This window comes from Zootoca vivipara, chromosome 6 (genome assembly GCF_963506605.1).
Source record: "Zootoca vivipara chromosome 6, rZooViv1.1, whole genome shotgun sequence".
In the NCBI taxonomy this organism is placed as follows: domain Eukaryota; kingdom Metazoa; phylum Chordata; class Lepidosauria; order Squamata; family Lacertidae; genus Zootoca; species Zootoca vivipara.
The window spans coordinates 84,440,561-84,454,659 of NC_083281.1; the positions used below are offsets into that span (position 1 = coordinate 84,440,561).

General features: G+C 49.1%; 1 protein-coding gene across 9 annotated transcripts in view; it reads right to left on the bottom strand.

Moving 5' to 3' along the window:
- The window catches only part of CASZ1 (castor zinc finger 1), a 298,840-nt gene that overhangs the window by 154,514 nt on the left and 130,227 nt on the right, over nt 1–14,099 (bottom strand). The gene's annotated exons all lie outside the window — the stretch shown is intronic.

Here is a 14,099-nt window from a genome sequence, read left to right on the forward strand (position 1 = left end):
GTTCTTGCTGGAGCAGCACACAGTCTTTATTCTGGTTCTTATTTGAAAGCTGCGTTTGGGGCAAACAAGCAGAGAAGACAGAAGGGCAAAGAAACTCTACCCTTGCATCTCTATTGCCTGCCGGTGGCCTCAACCCCAAAGGCATCCTTCAATCAGAAACAGGATGCACCCATCAAAGTTCATAGGGACTAGAAACTGGAGGGCAGGGGATTCACCTAACCAACCCCATCAGCGGAAGCCAGGCATAAGGATTGGCACTTGCATGGCAGGGTGTCCCCCACTTTGCAGCCCTCGCAATTGGCTCCCACAACAGTGAATGGGGGCAGGAGAGGGAGGAATGAATGGAATAGCAGCTGGAGGAAGAGGAGAGGACAAAGGGTAAAGGAAGAGCTGTGAGCGGAGGTGGAACCCTTTCTCTTTCTCTAGACCCATTGCATCTGGAACATGGTGTAGAGAGTGCTGCTGAATGGGGGGAACACAGCTGTGGAAAGCCCGAGGAAGTACCAGCCACTTTGGGCCTACTCAAGTGAGAGACTAGGGTGATATCAACAGTTTCCGGGAACTCTTGCATTATTCTCCTTAACCTGCTGTCGGTTCTTTTTTGTACACTGCTCAGAGATATTTTTAAATATATTAAGCTGCACAGAAGTAGAAAAAACAAAACAAAACTCGCACAACTTTGATATCCACCCTTTGGGTTGTATCCAATGCAAGTCCTGCTTGGAGTTGCGTCGTGGAAGTTAGTAAGCATGGCTAACTTAGGTCTGTTAATTTCAACGGCTCTGGTCTGAGTGGAACTCAGTAGCACACAACCCTTTGCTTTTAAAAGGCACCATGTCCCACACTGACCCCCTAGGTGGTGCAAGGGAATAATGGGATAGCCACTAGGGTTGTTGCACCAAGAGGAAGAGCTGTAGCGTACTCACCACTGACATGGGAGCACAAGTGGTGTGCAATAGGAGCACTGACTCCTGAGCTTAATGTGGGGTAAGTTGCCACAGTTTTAAAATACAGTTCTGGCCACCTCCTCCCTTTTCCACTCCGCTTTGCATCCATCATTGCTGTAGGACCTGCACAACATGGGGAAGAGCTGTAGCTCAGCGGCTAGAGAATCTGCTTTGCATGCAGATGCTCTCAGGTTCAATCCCCAATGGCATCTCCATGTAGGTCTAGGACAGCCTCCCTGCCTGAAGCCCTGGAGAACTTCTGCCAGTTAGTGTAGGCAAGTCTGAGTGACTGGGGCAACCCAGTCAGATGGGTGGCATGTAAATAAAATACTACTACTGATAATAATTACTGAGCAAGATGGACCAACGGTCTGATTCAGTATGAGGCAGCTTCCTATCTTCTCTGTTCCAAGCAACGTAGGGATTGAGTGTGATTCCCCCTTCTGGCATGGGCTAAACTTGGGCATACTCAAGTAAAAACTGGAGGGAGAGGGGAGGGCGAAGAAATATGTAGAAAAACAACAACAGTTGCAGGGGAGGGGGGAAACCAAACAAAAGCACCATGCAAAGTAAATTGAATTATTTAAAGCCATATGTTCCAAAAGTGTGACAGAGCTGAAGGAAGGGGGGGGAAGGCAATATTGTGAGACTTCCGGATGGGGGTCTCCCTATACTTGGCAGGGGGTGGGGGAGAGACAGAGATGGTAGAACCAGCTGGTAAAGAAAGCAGCTGGTAGCAGGTTTCCTACTCCCATCGACAGCGGGAAGCTATGTGCTTTCCCCCCTCCCTGTTCCATATTGTATCCTCCAACCAGCTCATTTGACGTGGCTTGGGATGACTCTGCCCTGGCAGACAACAGTGTGTGGGTTGGCTTGGCGTGGGCCTGCCACACTCCTTTTGCAGGGCAAAGCTCTATATTCTGCACAGCAGGTTAGAATCATAGAACTGTAGAGTCAGAAGGGACTCCAAGGATCATCTAGTCCAGCCCCCTGTTTGCTCAACATGGGGCTTTAGCCTATTTCCCTGAGATTAAGAGTCTCATGCTGTACCAGCTGAGCTTGGACCAAGAAAGGCCCAAACTCATCCCTCTCACCTAGGTGGCAAAATAATTTGGGGCAAGAATGGTGGGGAGGTACAGGGAGGAGAGGCTGAGGGTGGTGGTCTCTCTACTACCGGTATTTTGGGAGGTGGGGTAGTTTTTAGTGGACACTCAACACACCTCTGTGCCAGAAAAGCAGGGCTGACCAAAGACATTTTGATGGCAAGAAGCAAGGTGCCTCGTACTGAGTCGGGCTATTGGCTCTAACTGCTGAGCCATGGCTGCTCTGATCATTGCTGCCTGGGTTAAAGAATAAGATGATCACACACACCACCCTGGGCGCCAAGCTGAGGGGGTGCAAAATTGAGAAGATCAAATTGGGGTGCTCAGTTTTGGCCTTGCTCATTACGAAAGCGGATGTGAAAGGGTTTATTGTTTGGGGAAGGGGATGGGGCAGGGGGTCCCATCTAGTCCAGCATCCTGTCCTCACAGTGACCACCCAGATGCCTGTGGGGAACCTTCCTGCCGTTTCCGGAAACTGGCATTCAAAAGGATTACCAACCCTGAGGCAGAGCGCAGCCATCAAGGCCAGTTAGCCTTTCCCTCCAGGAAAAGCATTCCCCAGCCCCAAAAGTGTTGCCTTGTAAACTCAGCTAAAACATCAGAGAGCAGGTGGCAAAGCAAGTAAGAGGTAAGGGGAAAGTACTCTGCACGTGAGCAGAGGTACCATCACCACCTGCTTCACAACTTCACGTCTTCGAGGGAAAAGCCCCAACCCTTTGGAAAGCGAATTCTGGTGCTGGTGAAGCTGCCTTTAGATCTCTTTCTTTTCTTCCCTTCCTCTCCCCTCTGCTCTGCCTTTGACTCTCGCCTCTTCCCCCTCTATCCCTGCCTGCAAGCAGCCGTCTTTCTCCCCGCAACCGCCCACCCCATGCTAGACTGGGTGGGTGGTTGTTTTTTTTTTTAATGGCCCAGCAGCCCCCTTCTCCCCCCTCCCACCCCTCCATTATTTTGGCCGCGGCTTATCAATGATGCAAGAGGAATAACGCCAATTTACTTAGAATGTGTAATCCCCCCAAATCAGATTGGGGGATTGCATGAGGCGGTCTGACCTTGCATATGTCTCCATTAAAGCCACCCAGGCCTACGCTTGTATTCTGTGTTCCCAGCACATATTTAGACAGATAACGCTAATTGTACTTGACATGTCCTCTTAAGGATGGACTCTCCTCCTCCTCCCCCAGCTCTGCCTGACAATGAGACAGCCTCGGAAGCCAGGATCTGCTCCGTATCTGCAGGGCAGGGCACAGCTCAGAAGCCGGGGTGGGCAGCAGGGCGAACAAAAAACAACAACACACACAAACCAAAACCGCTCCACGCAACAAGGGCTCCCAGCCAAACCTCCTCTGCCAACGCACAACCGGGCACCCTCAATTAATGTTTCGGAAAGGGGGAAGCTGCAACAACTCCCACCCCCACCCCAAAACAGAAAAAAGAACCCAGAGGAGGGATGGCTGGGTGGGTGGGTGGGAGAGAGAGAGAAACGGATGTGTGTGTCCCTTTCTGGGGCAATGTTAATCGGGGATTAAAAACTGCTATTGTGGCAGACTTAAGTTCTCTTAAGGAAATGCGTCCCGTGCTCCTTTGGAAAGGGAGAAATGTTAAAGTCTGGGGGTGTCGTACCGTATGGTGGGCACAAAAGCGATGGGATGGGGCCCCCAGAGAAGACACAGTTTAAGCTACCTAAGAGAGAGTGAGAGAATGTGCAGGAAAGTTGTGTATATAACTTCTGGGGCAGTTAAAACTTAAAAGTCAGTTTAGGGGTCACCTGCCTTTAATGCAGCCTGTTGTTCTGCCCCACACACTTCTCTGCCGCTTCAGGTCTTTCCTCCCCTGACTACTCACTCACTGGAATCGGGTGGTGGAGCGATTGTTTTGTTTCTGTGCCCGTTTTTATTACGTATTTTGTGTTTGTAACTTGCATATTTATTTATTTATTTTGCTGTGAATTGCCCTGAGATCTTCGGATGAAGGGTGGCATACAAATTTAATAGATAACAATAAATAATAATAATAATAATACTTTGTTGGATACTTCAATGTGTTCCCTTCAGGCAACAACCTGTGAGGTAGGTAGGCCCACTGTTACACACATTTTGCAGGTAGAATTCAACACTCAAGCTCCAGGAACCCCTTCCAACGCTAAGCCTCAAACACTCATCCCCCTCTTGCCCCACCCAAAAGGGGATGGAACCACAATAAGAAAATTGGAGGCAAAAGAAATCCAACCCTCAAAAATATACAGAGAAGCTAATAACTGTAATAATGAAAACTGTAATGTTGCATTTCCCCAATTATATTGTGACAATACATTACTGCTTTTGCTATTACGGTTATTACCTCCCTAGTACTTGTGCCTCCAAGTTTAGGCCTCAGATGTGGAATGCTCAAAGCAGCAATACTAGGAAGGAGTGCCTCTGAGCATATGCACAAAGCACCCTGCCACCACCAGTGCGTAAGCAAGGCCAACTCCTCGCCATGTCAGGGGGCGGGCGGAGGGAGATATCTTCCACATCAATGCTCAAACTCTGTTTTTTAAAAAAGAAAGAAGTAACAGAACCAGCTTTTAGCCTGGCTTCTGTTATTGCTGCAAACTCCGTGATTTTATGAAGCTGATGAAAGAGTCTTAAGAGAGGAAGAAAATAGCTTTGATAGGAAAAGGAAGGTATTACAACCACAGGGCTATGTCTGCCCTAAGAAAAACACTTTCAAATTTCTCTCTGCAGTCTTAGGGACTAGAAACTTGGTCTTCTTTTAAGCAAGCTCTAGAACAGGGGTGTCAAACTCAAATTCATCGGGGGCCGCATCAGCAGTTTGGTCACCCTCAAAGGGCCGGTTGTGTCTGTAGGACTATGTGTCCACTCTTTATTATCATAAATTATTGTCACTGCATTCAATTATTACTGTTTTTTGTAATAATGTAAGCTCATTCCCGCCCCCACGCGGATCACATTCCTGCGTCGTGGCGCGTGTGTGGGAGGGGATGTAAACGAGGGAAATTTGAACAAAAGGTGGGGATCGACAACTTGGGGGGGGGGCTCAACTAAACCTTCGGCAGGAAGGAGAAAGCCACTGCTGGGATTAAAAACCTGCAGATGCAAAGAGGGCTTCCCTCTCCCGCCCTGCGCACACCCAAACCCCGCTAGGCAGGATGCCACACGCTGCAACCCACCCCATGCTTTGGAGAGGGGCAGGAACATGTGGTGCAGCACCAACTCCCTGCTTTGCTTTTGCATCCTCCCTCTTCAGCGCCAGAGTCCCTTCCCCTCGCGCTGAGGGAGGGCAGCGGATTTCCCGAGGAGGAAGGCAGCGGCAGCCCCAGCGGAAGTGCATCTTCGCCTCAGAGCTGCTCTTCCCCCCATCCGCGCTGTTGTCGTCTTCGCCGCCGCCTCTCCCTACCGGGACTGCAGGCAGAGGAGGCTTGAAAACCTCCCCCCCCCCAAAAAAAATTCCCCTCCCACCTACTCAAACCGCGAGGCGACTCCATCTGGAGCCCTACATCACGAGGGGCTGAGAGGAGGCGGCGGCAGAGCGGGAAGAGCAGGAACCCGTGCCGTCGTCGCCTCCCTCCCGGCCGCCCCCCGGGGAGCATCTCCGCCGGAACTGAGAAGCCAAAGGGTGGCTCAGGGGTGGGGGGCAGAGCAAAAGCCAGGCACCCTCCCGAGTGTCTATGAGGAGAAAACGGGGGAAGAGGGAAGAGAAACCCGGCTCCATCAAGAGAGCGGCTGTTGCGCTTCGCCTACTTCCCCCTCAGGCTCACTCCGCGTCCCTTTCGCCCGCTCGCTCGCCCACCTCCCGGATGCAGCCGAGGAGAGGAAGGGAAGCGGCGGGCGGTGGCTCCCCAGTGCCGCCTCACTCGCTCTCGGAGACAACAGCAAAGCCTGCCAAAAAAAAATCCAGCGCTGCTCCGTCCCGGCACCAACTTTGCCGGCGGCGCCTGTAGGGCTTTCCTACCTCCTCGGCGGGCTTCCTCCTCCTCCTCCTGCATCTCACTTCCCTGTCTGGCCGCTGTGCCACCGCCTCCCTCAGCCTCATTCGAAATTGAAATTCCCTGGCCAAGGCCGTCAGCGCGGCTCCAGCGCCTGGCCTCCGCCTGCAGCCCCGCCCCTGGTTTTGACCCTCGGTCAATCGCAGGCTCCAGAACTACTGTCAGCGGCTACTGTCGGCAGCGGCTACGCGGGCCACATGACGAGGTCTGGCGGGCCGGATTAGGCCCCCGGGCCTTGGGTTTGACACCCATGCTCTAGAATATTCCGGATGCTGGGTTTCTGTGCTCTGAACCAGAACCACGCCCCGTGTATCTTCTGAAACCACCTCGAAAGGCAAGGTGCATTGCAAAACCGCAGTTGTGAATTCCTCCCTCTTGACTCCAGAAGCCAGCATGGACTGGAAGCAGAGTCCTTTCTGCATAAATATTTATTTCTTCTCTGGAACCCAGCTCCAGCTCACCAGACCCTTGTCAGAGCCAAGTCACTTCCCTGGTCTCAGCTGCATTGCTCAGAACAGCCTTGACGAGGAGTACAAAACTTTTATTTTTGCCTAAGTGGACTTTCGGCCTTCCTCTCACCCCTCTTCCAATCCTGCCACCTCCTAATTTGACTTTTTCCAGTATCTTTTCTCCAACAACCTTCTCCCCCCCACCCCCCACTCTTCTTCCTCCCCAGCAACTGCGCATTTATTAATTCATGAGGCACTAATTAGTTCTTTGTTTAATTTTGTGTTAAACAGACTGACCGGAATGATAACGACTTTCAGCGTTGCATTACGGTCCCCAACCGCCCCTGTTTTCTGACAACAAGGGAGTAGAGAGAGACTGGCGTGATGAACCCCAATTCCCTCTTCAGTTGCACTTCATTAAGTCAAAATGTGACAAGAAGCTTAGAGAGTAACTTTCAGATCGGATCACACATAACAATTCGGCAGGAAACTTTCTGAAGGGGGTGGGGTGGGGAGGAGGCAGCGGCGGCGCTTCTGAATGAAAGCTGGCACCGGTGCACAGCACCCTCGCCACTCTCGCCTTAAAGGAACAGCAGGCACAAGCACACATGTGCACGCAGAGGCAGATTTCTCCCCAATCACAGCCGGCAAAACTCTATCCCCCACCCTGGTCCCAATTTCAGATGATTTTGTTGGCTTGGCTGGTCATCTTTGGAAACTCGAGCCAGAGAAGTTCCTGACCTTGCTTTCAAGAGGCGCCAGGTGCTCTTAGGAGAGGCGCTCACATGCCTGAAGGTCTGTGGAAGCACAAGTGCAGAAACACATGTGAATCCTGCACTGCAGGGCATCCAGATCCCACACTGAAGGGGAAAGGTCATAACAGACAGATGTTTGAGCCAATCCAAAACATCCAAAGGCCAGGTACTTGGCCAAACCGCCTTCTCCTTGCGTGCTCAAATGCCCGCCTTTCTTTCCTGGTTTAAGCAAACCACCGTTTGCTGTGGCGCCCTAAATCAGCTCTGCACAAACCATAGTTTACCATGGCACAAGAGAGGAGGGGAGGAGGAGGAGAGGGCTGAAGCCCAAGTCTCGTTGCACAAGGGCTCAACAAGGGATTGGCTCTTGTGCCTGACCCTAGGGACGTCTACTCAGAACTACACTTCTCTGACTTCAGTTGGACTTACGCCCAAAGAGGCAGGTGTATGCCTGGATCTTTGGGTTGTTCTGCAATAAACACACACATACAGTCAGATTCCAGCACCATGGCTTCAGAATCTGTTCAAGTTATGCTGGTGCCTGAGATGGCAAATCCAACACACAGATCCAACCCAGCAGTTTGAATTTTTTGCTTCTTTTTGCTGTCCCAAATCTGTCCCCTTGAGGCAGATGCCTCTATTTGCCTCATGAAAGTGTCGGACCTCCGTCTCATTGCAGAGCTGTAGTTCTTATGAGCCTACCTTGTTCAGAATCTCCTTCTCAGGGCACTTGGCTTGTTAAAAGAGTTCTAAAACTGATTTTATGTTCGTAGTCCCAGCATGTCCTTGGGTGGCATTTGACAACCTGGAGCTCTCCACATGTTCCAAACCACAACTCCCACCAGCCAGCACGGCTACTGTGATTCAATCCTATTGTGATTGATCCTATTTCTGCAGTTTTCCAGTTTTCTGCAGCGGCGGTCAAACTATTTTTTTTCCTGCTGAATTTTTCCCTGTCATGCAGGACACGGGAGGGGGCTGGGGAGAGAAGACGCTGGCAATCTTTGTCAAAGCACTTCACTGTCATTAAGCAGAGTGCATTTCCCCCTCACTTCATGTGAAACAAAAAGTTGTTTTTGTGGGTCAAAGCCCTACTTTATCAGATGCACAAGGCATTATGGCAACCCACATTTCCGAGGGTGGGGGGTGGGAAAGATACATCCAGCAAACAACATGTTCAAAGCTGCAGAAGTCAACACATCTTTTGTTTCCGGGAGTTTCTCGGAAGCAGGGCCCAATCCAAAGCTCTTAGCACACATAGCTGAAGGAAGAATACGTCCAGCATCTACAGAGCACAGGGCCTTGGTTCACTCTGGGGGAGCAGGCCCCTAACACCTTTCCCCTAACTGTTCTCAGAAACAGTGCCTTGTCTAGACCCAATGGTCGGAAGGATGACAGGCTCCATAAAACTGCTCCCCACCTTTCCCTGGAGCAGGTGGAGCCAAGGTGCCAGAGGAAACTCTTCCGCATCCCAAGTTGGTCTCAACAAAACTCACTGCCTCCCTTTCTGCGAGTAGGATTTAGTTTCACACAAGCCACATAAAGGAAGGCAGGTACCCGGAATTATAGCATTTGAGAGAGCCAGGCCTGTGGGCCTCTCAGGAATATGTCATATGTGTGTGTGTGTGCAGATACTCAAGGAACAAGGAAAATATACCGGTATGATTTGGTTCACCTTTCCATGAGAAACTACCTAATTTACACTTCTTACTTGGACTGATACTTGAACTGAAACTCAGCAGTCCTCTGAAATTCGCACTCCTCTGAATCTTGTAATGCAGCTCTCCAATCGAATAGTATGGACAAAAACATATACTTTAGGGGAAATAATGCATAAACAAGCATACATTACTGGAAAGAACATGCAAAAATGCTTTCTACTAGGGGGGAAAACTGCTTGCAAAAGTGCATACATCCATCAAAAATGCATGCAAAAATGCAATTATTAGGGGTATTATTATTTTTAATTGCATGTTGCTGCGGAAAGGTAAACTTAATTTAAGTCTTGTGGGGGGGGGGGAGAAATTGGCAGATACCAAAATGGACTAATTCATCCATCCTTATTAACATAAAAACACACACAGGTTAGTTTGACAAGGTCAAAGACTTGATATCTAGGCAGCAGGAAAACAACAACAACAATAATAATTTATTATTTATACCCCGCCCATCTGGCTGGGCTTCCCCTGCCACTCTGGGCAGCTTCCAACAAACATTAAAATACATCAAATACCACAGATTAAAAACTTCCCTAAACAGGTCTGCCTTTAGGTATTTTCTAAATGTCAGGTACGCTAGTTGTTTATCTCTCTGACCTCTGGGAGGGTGTTCCACAGGACGGGTGCCACTACCGAGAATGTATTGGGAGCAAAAGTTTCCCTAACCCCCCTCCCCCACTTTAACATAAATACATTATTACAATTTCTGAACATCAAGGTCCCATCTGGGACAAGGAGGTGGGTGGGAGGAATGGGATACTTGTTGTTTATTGTTGCATGACTAATAAAATAAAAACAACAACAGCAACAACCAACTTTTATAGTTTAATCGGACAACAGGTGGAGCATGCATCTCTTTTTCTTTCACCTTTCACTCAAGACCAGCTGTACCCAGACTGTAATAGGAAAAAACAGACATAATGTATGCCTACACACACACACACACACACACACACACACACACACACACACACACAATATCACTGCCCATTGGGGCAAAGAAAAACAAAAATGGTCAAAGAAGATGGTTCTTTTTGCTAAGAGGCAGGCTGGCCACTTTGCAGGGTGTCCACACTGAGTCAGAGAGAATACGAGTGAAGCACCGATGACACTGCTGCAACTTGCCTCCAACTGGAACATCAGCCAGCCACACAACACTCAAACACAGTTACAAACAGTACGGAGGCCAGGGAGAGACAGAAATAAATAGGACCCTCAAACGTCCCTTTGCCCTGGTCAAACATGCACCGTAACCACTCCCCAAACAATCTGGCAACCTTGCTCCTGCTAATATGCTCTTGGGCTGTTTTAGCAAACCAATTAAGCATAATCATTAATTATAAGGGGGGGAGCTTGAGAGAGAAAAAGGATACGAAAGACGTATAGAAAGGTGAGAGAAAGGCAAGAGTCTGACAGCGGAAGGGAGGCCAGGACGAGATGTGGGGGCTCTGTCCAGTCCACTCCACCCAAGACAGAAAAGCCCCATCGCCCCGTATCCAGGTGGGTGGTGCTTTTCAAGCCAAAGAAAGACCCTCCCATATAAATCCAGTTTAGACTCCAAACTGAAGGGTCTCCCTCTCCCCACAAAACTCCGCCAAGCGTTCTGTTGGTATCGGTTTAGGTCCAAAACAAGAAGCCCATCGACAGGCCCACTTAACCGAAAGGCAGCTCCGACAGATTGAACAGAGTGAGATGGAGAGACAAGAAAGGCGGTCAAAGAACAGAGGTGCATACCAGAGCTCAGGAACGCTCTCCCTCCGTGACAGGGTAGCCAGCTCTCCTGGAGAAAATGCCTTGAGAGGAGATGAAAAATTGACTTTTTTAAAAAAAGAAAGACCCTTGATTATGCACACTTGGAAAACTGACTAAATTACTGTCTATCCCATCGGCTCCCCAATGGGCCTGGCACCCCCTGAGAGCTGGGGGCAGCTGTCAATGCATCCCATACTTCCTCGCCCCTCTGCTTCCAACCTCCATTTCACATATATCTCTTTTGTTTTGTTTTGGGGGGGTGGGTGGGTTTGTTTCGCTATCCTTCTTGAACACACGCATGCTCCCCCCCTCCTTGCGTTCCTCCTCTCCCCCCCCTTAAAAAGTCTCAGGTCTGTGTCAGCCCAACGGACAGTGCGCCAGAGTGGGGGGGGGTGAGAGCGTCATGGAAACCGCCCCTTCCCTGGGCAAACATTCTGTTTGGCCTCCGCGTCCCGAGACCCTCTTTTAAGGAGCTGTCAGGACCCCAGGAGAGTGTCACACGACCCAAAGACCAGGCGTGACGGAGCCTATTTTCTGCCCGAAATTTGATTGATTAAAAAACTTTTTAGGAAAACCATGTTAAAGGACTAAAAAAAAGAGAAGAGGAGGAGGAGGAGGGCGAGGAAAGGCGGGGGAGATGCATAAAACAGAAAGGACCACGGGAAGCAAGGATTGAATGGGGGGGCAGGCAGGGAGAGAGGGGAAGCCTAACTGGTGGGTTTCCTAGGTAATAGCGCCAGGGGACGAGTGTCAGTTGTAGTTAAAACAGCATAACCAGGCCGAAAAGAAAGGTCAAAGGAAGCATGAAACTTTACCACAACAGTGACTAAGATAATGAAGTAGTGGGGATGCCCGGGAAGAAAGGAGAAGGCGGGGGACCCGAAACACACTCTGCGCACTCCAGGTGACTGGCTCTGGGTAAGTCTTGCTAACTGCCAGGGCTGCCTGGGAAGATGCAAGGGAATCTCTGTAGGTGCTCATCTCGCTTTACTGGCCGAGGGAGCTGACGTTTGTCCGCAGACAGTTTTTCCGGGTCATGTGGCCAGCATGACTATGCCACTTCTGGCGAAACCAGAGCAGCGCACGGAAACACCATTTACCTTCCCGTCGGAGCGGTACCTATTTATCTACTTGTACTTGGACATGCTTTCAAACTGCTAGGTTGGCAGGAGCTAGAACCGAACAACGGGCGCTCACCCCGTCGTGGGGATTCGAACCGCCAACCTTTAGATCATCAAGCCCTAGGTTCAGTGGTTTAGACCACAGCGCCATTGACTTTTACCAATCAGAAAGGCCACAAAATGTCACAGTGTGGAATGGTGCTTCTCAGGGTTCTAGCTGGCCATGCCCTTTCCCATGATACTCCATCCCATTCCCTGTTAGCCAGCCAGCATTCCACACCCACTGAGCATGTTTGGCCATTGCTGAGCTGTTCTTCATCCCTAAAAGTATTAAGGTAGTAGCCTCTGCGAATCCTACTTGGAGAAGACCCGTTGAAAGATGTGAAGAAACTTAGGTCCTACACAGAGAAGGACTTTTCTGGATATAATCCTTTGGGCATAGTTCAGGTGGAAACAGAGTAGCCCGAAAGCTAGTGATTTGATCCAAAACAGACACAACTCTCAGGTGGAGTGGTCCTAAGTTCTACAGCTAACCAATGACTGGTCTCACCATAGTGACACATGCCTGAGTTACCTCTTCTTCAGATTACTGTAACATGCTCTGTATGGGGCTGCCTTTGAAAAGTGCTCAGAAATTTCAACTGGCTCAAAGAGCTGCAGCCAAATTGTAGACCAGGGCTGGTTATAGGTAGCATATGAATTCCCTTATTAGAATAGCTTCATTGGCTATCAGTCTGTTTCCAGGCACAATTCAAAGTGCTGGTTATGACCTATAAAGACCTATATGACTTAGGTCCAGGCTATCTGAAAGAATGTATCCCATACGAACTTGCCCAGGCTCTGAAGTCATTGGGGGCAATCCTTCTCTCAGTCCCACCTCCCGCGCAGGCACACTTCTCGGTGGCTGCCCCCAGACTCTGGAACTCCCTCCCTGCAGAAACCAGACGTGTCCCCTCCTAGTTCTCCTTCTGATGGCAGTTGAAGACTGTTTTACTCCTGCAGGCTTCAGGGAACTGGCTTTTAATAGTGCTGTGCTGTTTTTACTATCTATATTTTAATAATTTGTTTTTTATATATTTTAGTTCTATAATAGTTTAATTACTTTGTAATTACTTTCTGTATTTATTTGTGTTTGTTTTAATTTTTGCGAGCTGACTTGGGTCTCAGTTTTGGGAGTGAGTGAGTGAGTGAGTGAGTAAGTAAATATGTAAGTATTGACAGTAGTTTGAAATCTGGAACAAATTCCTTAGAGGGGAGTTATTCCAGCAGAAGCTGGGCGGCTACCTGTTGGGGATGCTCTAGAGCAGGTTTTCCCAAACTTGGGTCTCCAGCTGTTGTTGGACTACAACTCCCATCATCCCTAGCTAGTGGGACAAGTTGTCAGGGATGATTGGAATTGTAGTCCAAAACCAGCTGCAGATCCAAGTTTGGGAAACCCTGCTTACAACTTCAGATTACCTCCAAGGGGTTGGACTAGATGAGGATTAGCTCAGTTGGTAGAGCATGAGACTCTTAATCTCAGGGTCGTGGGTTCAAGTCCTGAATTAGGTTAAAGTTTCTTCATTTAAGGGGGTTGGACTAGATGATCCTCACAGTGTCTTCCAACTCTACAATTTTATGTTTCTGTGATCTCAAACAACCATTCCAACCCTATGGATAGTATTCAACTAGGTTTTATTCAGAGCACAGTCACTGAAATGAATGGACCTACGTAACTTAGTTATGTTGGTTGTTTTCAATGGATCTACTCTGAATAAAGCTCAGCTGAATACCACCCTTTGATTCTACATCCAAATAAACCGTGGCAAGCTGTGCAGCCACTTTCTCACATATACAGAAGCCAACTCCTAGGGGCTGTGAGGGCTTCAGCCTTCACAATAAAATATTTAAGGGGGTCGAGCCTCCACAAAGTTAAAGGGTAGTCCCATTCAATTGGTGTGGGTGCACTGCATCATGTGATCAATTATGCGGGGTGGAGCTTCCCTGGGCTCTCACAATTTATTATTCAGGTTGGCACCTCTGTTCAAACAGAAGCCCTTGGGGAGGTTTGCATGTCAACAGATGACAGTAAGGGCAGGACTGGGGATTTGCAAAGCAGATAATTCAATCTCTTAATCTTCCTCACATTCAAATGAAATAGCTTTCCAATAACTCCAGAACAGAAAGTTCTGTACTAGACAAGGAAGGGACCGTACTGGAATCAGAGGCTTTACAAAATGCTCCTATACGAAACTTGCTTAATTTCATGGGTGCAATCCAGAGAAAATGG